Source organism: Rutidosis leptorrhynchoides, chromosome 4 (assembly GCF_046630445.1).
Source record: "Rutidosis leptorrhynchoides isolate AG116_Rl617_1_P2 chromosome 4, CSIRO_AGI_Rlap_v1, whole genome shotgun sequence".
In the NCBI taxonomy this organism is placed as follows: domain Eukaryota; kingdom Viridiplantae; phylum Streptophyta; class Magnoliopsida; order Asterales; family Asteraceae; genus Rutidosis; species Rutidosis leptorrhynchoides.
The window spans coordinates 462,201,057-462,208,278 of NC_092336.1; positions in this window are offsets into that span (position 1 = coordinate 462,201,057).

Here is a 7,222-nt window from a genome sequence, read left to right on the forward strand (position 1 = left end):
TGATATTATGTAAAAACTGCATTCAAGAAACATATGTCGATGTAATATATTTCTATTGTAAACCATTATGTAATGGTTGTGTGTAAACATTATATTTTAGATTATCATTATTTGATAATCTACGTAATGCTTTTGAAAGCTTTATTGATAAAACAAAGGTTATGGTTGTTTTAAAAATGAATGCAGTATTTGAAAAACGTCTCATATAGAGGTCAAAACCTCGCAACGAAATCAATTAATATGGAACGTTTATAATCAATATGAACGGGACATTTCAGTTGGTATCCGAGCGTTGGTCTTAGAGAACCAGAATTTTGCATTACTGTGTCTTATCGAGTTTGTTAGGATGCATTAGTGAGTCTGGACTTCGACCGTGTTTACTTGAAAAATGATTGCTTAACAAATTTTGTTGGAAACTATATATTTTTAACATGTGAATATTATGTGATATATTAATCTCTTAACGTGTTTGATATTATGTGATAGATGTCTACCTCTAGAACAAGTCCCATTGACTCACCTAATAATAATGAAGAGTCAAATGTAAATTGGAATGATTCGTGGACTGATTCACAAGTTCCCGAAGAGGAACTGGAAGAAGAGTCGGAACGGGAAGAAGAATCGGAACCGAAAGAAGAATCGGAACCGGAAGAAGAAATAGAACCAGTGGGGGAAATAATAAAACGGTTAAGTAGAAGAAAATCCTCAACCAACCGACCAAAGTTAATTATGGTCAATGATGTTTCCGCCAAGGATGCAAAGTATTGGGAGGATTACCAATTCTCCGATGAATCGGATCTCGACAAGGATTCCGATGATGTTATAGAAATTACCCCAACACAATTTAATAAGGTAAAAGAGAACAATAAGGGAAAGGGCATAAAAATAGAGAAATTTGATTCTAAACCCGATGAACTTTATATGTATCATCAACACCCGTATTTCTTAAGTTGTGACAATAACCCGGGAACCTCTAAACCACCAGGTTTTTCTAAACCAATGTGAAAAATGACGGCTCGTATTAGGGGAACATCATATATCCCTAGAAACTTGGCAAAACGAACCAAAACCGAAGAAGAAGAAACGAGCGAGTCGGAATAAGATAGTTGTATTCGTGTGGTGTAATATATGTAATATAGTGTGCTTATGCTTTATGATATATGTAAAAATTGCTTGTATTAATAAGTATTTTTTTTATGAATCTAACTCTTGTCTATTTTACAGTATAAAAACACAAAATGGATAGACAACCCAATATTTTAAGAGACATACCCGGAGACATAATTGATGAAATCTTGTCTAGAGTCGGTCAGAATTCCTCGGCACAACTATTTAAGGCGAGATCAGTTTGTAAGACATTCGAAGAACGTTCCAAGAATGCCTTGATTTATAAAAGGCTTTCGTTTGAAAGATGGGGGATATCACATTGGGAAATCCATAAGTTACGATGTGTATACTTTGACGCATATATTGCGGGGAACCCAAATGCTATTTTACGCAACGGGTTAAGAGATTATTTTGACTCAATATATCCGAATATAGGACTTCGTGATTTAGAAAAAGCGGCTAACATGCAACATAAAGAAGCATGTTATGCTTACGGGTTAGTAATATTCGCTTCTCACCAAAGTGAGAACAAGAACATCGGGCTACAACTATTAAACAAAATGTTCCCACAAGTGACGGAGTCGGTAATTGGGGTAAGAAATGAGGTTTTTAGGTTATTACGAGACTGTTGGTCATTACGTAACCTTCATCCTTTTGACGACGTTACAACACATTGTCTTACTATCGGTCACAACGGTTATGTTCCACAAAACCAAGGATGGGAAGTGGTATTAGTAAAACCAGAATGCATGACTTGTTTCTGGACGTATGAATTACGTGTCTTTATTGCCTTTGCTGAACGCCTTATTTATTAACTAGAATTATCTTCGCAACTACTTTGTATCAAAGTTTTATGTGCTATATTTCATGCTATATGTAAAAAAAGCGGTATTGTAAGTTTGCAAGTTATTGTATAAAGGTTTGAATATGATATTTTTTTTTTGTGATTAGTTTTTCATATAGAATTGTAGTAGTTGAAATGGTATGTTAGCTACTAAGTATGAACTTAACGGGTAGGTACTACCCGAATTAAAGAGTATAAAACGCTTATATGAAGAAAGAGCTTTTATAAATAAGTTCATATTACGCTACGAAATACTATTGACTACTCTTGATATTCTATATGATTAACTCATTTCATTTGACTATTTTGAAGGAAATGGCACCGACTACTCGACACACCTTGAATATGAGCGAAGAGGAATTTTGTGCCTTACTTGCTTCAAACATAGCCGCAGTACAGGCTGCGCTACATACCAGCAATAACCTTGGATCTAGCAGTACAGGAAATCGTGTAGGATGCACCTATAAAGAATTCACTGCCTGCAAACCTTTGGAATTTGATGGAACCGAAGGACCGATCGAATTGAAACGGTGGACCGAGAAGGTCGAATCGGTGTTTGCCATAAGTAAGTGTACTGAAGAGGACAAAGTGAAGTACGCTACTCATACCATCATAGGTTCTGCGTTAACATGGTGGAATACCTATCTAGAGCAAGTGGGACAAGATGATGCTTACGCACTACCGTGGTCAGCATTCAAGCACTTGATGAACGAGAAGTACCGTCCCAGAACCGAGGTCAATAAGCTCAAGACAGAACTTAGAGGGTTACGAACCCAAGGATTTGATATTACCACGTACGAAAGACGATTCACATAATTATGCCTATTGTGTCCGGGGGCGTTCGAAGACGAGGAAGAGAAGATCGACGAGTTTGTGAAAGGATTACCGGAAAAAATCCAAGAAGATATAAGTTCACACGAGCCTGCCTCCATACAACAGGCATGTAGAATGGCTCACAAACTAGTGAACCAGATTGAAGAAAGAATTAAAGAACAGACTGCTGAAGAGGCCAATGTGAAGCAAGTCAAAAGAAAGTGTGAGGAAAACAGTGATAAGAATCACCAATACAACAACAACAGCAATTACAACAATAATCGCAACAACAATCCCAACAATCGCAACATCAATCGCAACTACAACAAACGGCCAACAACAACAACAACAACTACAACAATCATCCCAACAACAATAATAACCGCAACAACAACAACAATCAGAAGCAGCTATGCCAAAGGTGTGAAAAGTATCACTCGGGGTTCTGCACCAAATTTTGCAACAAGTGTAAAAGAAATGGTCATAGCGCGACGAAGTGTGAGGTCTATGGACCAGGGGTTAACAGAAAGAAAGGAACATATGGTGTCGGAACGAGTAATGGCGGAGCAAGTAGTGTCGGAGCAAGTTATGCCAATGTATTTTGTTATAAATGTGGAAAACCGGGCCACATTATTAGAAATTTCCCGAACCAGGAGAACACGAATGGACAAGGCCGCGGATGAGTTTTCAATATTAATGCGACAGAGGCACAGGAAGACCCGGAGCTTGTTACGGGTACGTTTCTTATTGACAATATATCTGCTTACGTTTTATTTGATTCGGGTGCGGATAGAAGCTATATGAGTAGAGATTTTTGTGCTAAATTAAGTTGTCCATTGACGCCTTTGGATAGTAAATTTTTACTCGAATTAGCAAATGGTAAATTAATTTCAGCAGATAATATATGTCGGAATCGAGAAATTAAACTGGTTAGCGAAACATTTAAGATTGACTTGATACCAGTAGAGTTAGGGAGTTTTGATGTGATAATCGGTATGGACTGGTTGAAAGAAGTGAAAGCAGAGATCGTTTGTTACAAAAATGCAATTCGCATTATACGAGAAAAAGAAAAACCCTTAATGGTGTACGGAGAAAAGGGCAACACGAAGCTACATCTTATTAGTAATTTGAAGGCACAAAAACTAATAAGAAAAGGTTGCTATGCTGTTCTAGCACACGTCGAGAAAGTACAAACTGAAGAAAAGAGCATCAATGATGTTCCCGTCGCAAAAGAATTTCCCGATGTATTTCCGAAAGAATTACCGGGATTACCCCCACATCGATCCGTTGAATTTCAAATAGATCTTGTACCAGGAGCTGCACCAATAGCTCGTGCTCCTTACAGACTCGCACCCAGTGAGATGAAAGAACTGCAAAGCTAATTACAAGAACTTTTAGAGCATGGTTTCATTCAACCAAGCACATCACCGTGGGGAGCTCCTGTTTTGTTTGTCAAGAAGAAAGATGGTACATTCAGGTTGTGTATCGACTACCGAGAGTTGAACAAACTTACCATCAAGAACCGCTACCCACTATCGAGAATTGACGACTTATTTGATCAACTACAAGGCTCGTCTGTTTATTCAAAGATTGACTTATGTCCCGGGTATCATCAAATACGGGTGAAAGAAGATGATATTCCAAAGACTGCTTTCAGAAAATGTTACAGTCATTACGAGTTTATGGTCATGCCGTTTGGTTTAACTAATGCACCAGCTATGTTCATGGACCTTATGAACCGAGTGTGTGGACCATACCTTGACAAGTTTGTCATGGTTTTCATTGATGACATACTTATTTACTCAAAGAATGACCAAGAACACGGTGAACATTTGAGAAAGGTATTAGAAGTATTGAGGAAGGAAGAATTGTACGCTAAGTTTTCAAAGTGTGCATTTTGGTTGGAAGAAGTTCATTTCCTCGGTCACATAGTGAACAAAGAAGGTATTAAGGTGGATCCGGCAAAGATAGAAACTGTTGAAAAGTGGAAAACCCCGAAAACTCCGAAACACATACGCCAGTTTTTAGGACTAGCTGGTTACTACAGAAGGTTCATCCAAGACTTTTCCAGAATAGCAAAACCCTTGACTGCATTAACGCATAAAGGGAAGAAATTTGAATGGAAGGATGAACAAGAGAAAGCGTTTCAGTTATTGAAGAAAAAGCTAACTACGGCACCTATATTGTCATTGCCTGAAGGGAATGATGATTTTGTGATTTATTGTGACGCATCAAAGCAAGGTCTCGGTTGTGTATTAATGCAACGAACGAAGGTGATTGCTTATGCGTCTAGACAATTGAAGATTCACGAACAAAATTATACGACGCATGATTTGGAATTAGGCGCGGTTGTTTTTGCATTAAAGACTTAGAGGCACTACTTATATGGGGTCAAAAGTATTATATATACCGACCACAAAAGTCTTCAACACATATTTAATCAGAAACAACTGAATATGAGGTAGCGTAGGTGGATTGAATTGTTGAATGATTACGACTTTGAGATTCGTTACCACCCGAGGAAGGCAAATGTGGTAGCCAACGCCTTGAGCAGGAAGGACAGAGAACCCATTCGAGTAAAATCTATGAATATAATGATTCACAATAACCTTACTACTCAAATAAAGGAGGCGCAACAAGGAGTTTTAAAAGAGGGAAATTTAAAGGATGAAATACCCAAAGGATCGGAGAAGCATCTTAATATTCAGAAAGACGGAACCCGGTATAGGGCTGAAAGGATTTGGGTACCAAAATTTGGAGATGTGAGAGAAATGGTACTTAGAGAAGCTCATAAAACCAGATACTCAATACATCCTGGAACGGGAAAGATGTACAAGGATCTCAAGAAACATTTTTGGTGGCCGGGTATGAAAGCCGATATTGCTAAATACGTAGGAGAATGTTTGACGTGTTCTAAGGTCAAAGCTGAGCATCAGAAACCATCAGGTCTACTTCAACAACCCGAAATCCCGGAATGGAAATTGGAAAACATTACCATGGATTTTGAAAGGTCCCGTTCATATACATTATAAACAATTCACAATAGTTGATTACATCGCGAGGTATTTGACCTCTATATGATATGTTTTACAAACATTGCATTCGTTTTTAAAAGACAAACTTTTTTTACATCAAAAATTGACGGCATGCATACCATTTCATATTACATCAAACTATAATTGACTTTTTATTAATCTTGATGAACTCAACGACTCGAATGCAACGTCTTTCAAAGAATGTTATGAATGACTCCAGGTAATATCCTTAAAATGAGCTAATGCACAGCGGAAGATTTATTTAATACTTGAGAATAAACATGCTTTAAAGTGTCAACCAAAAGGTTGGTGAGTTCATTAGTTTATCATAATCAATCATTTCCGTAATAGTAATAGACCACAAGATTTCAGTTTCCATAAATATCCGTACACTCGCAAGTGTTTAAAAGTATTCTATAAGTTGTAGGCACCCGGTAACAAGCCTTAACATTCATGTTTTACCCTCTGATGTACACCAGATCAGGTGTGTTTAAAATAACCTCGAAGTACTAAAGCATCCCATAGTCAGGATGGGATTTGTCAGGCCCAATAGATCTATCTTTAGAATTCGCGCCTACCGTAGATAGACAAGTAATTTAATGTTACCAAGCTAAGGGTATATTTCTGGTTTAAACCCACATAGAATTAGTTTTAGTACTTGTGCCTACTTCGTAAAACATTTATAAAACAGCGCATGTATTCTCAGCCCAAAAATATATATTGCAAAAACAATTAAAAAGGGAGCAAATGAAACTCACAATACTGTATTTCGTAGCAATTATGTATATGACGGCACTGAAAATGATAAACGTTAGATTGACCTCACGAGCAATACCTTCGATCAATACCCATAACCTCCATAGCTATAACCCATAATTTCCTTAGCTCTATCCCGTTTGAAAACTTATTTTGAAATCGTCCGAGTATAACTCCGTCGTAGTATTTTATGTATACTAATAATATCTTGAAATAATACAAAAAAATATATATATATATATATATGTAATTCGATTGAGAGAGTTTAGAGAAATATATTTTCAAGTTTCTATGAAATAATAAAACCTATTGAATTCTATTTATAATAGATTTTTTAATTACTAAAGTGAATTATTAAAGTATGAATTATTAAAGTAAATTATTAAAGTATGAATTATTAAAGTGAATTATTAAAGTGAATTATTAAAGTATGAATTATTAAAGTGAATTATTAAAGTGAATTATTAAAGTATGAATTATTAAAGTGAATTATTAAAGTGAATTATTAAAGTGACTTATTAAAGTATGAATTATTAAAGTGAATTATTAAAGTACAAATTATTAAAGTTAAAGTAAAATAAAAGTAAAGTAAAGGTAAAGTTAAAGTATAGTAAAAGTATAAAACTATATACGTATAATACGCGTATAAATATATATAATATTAATT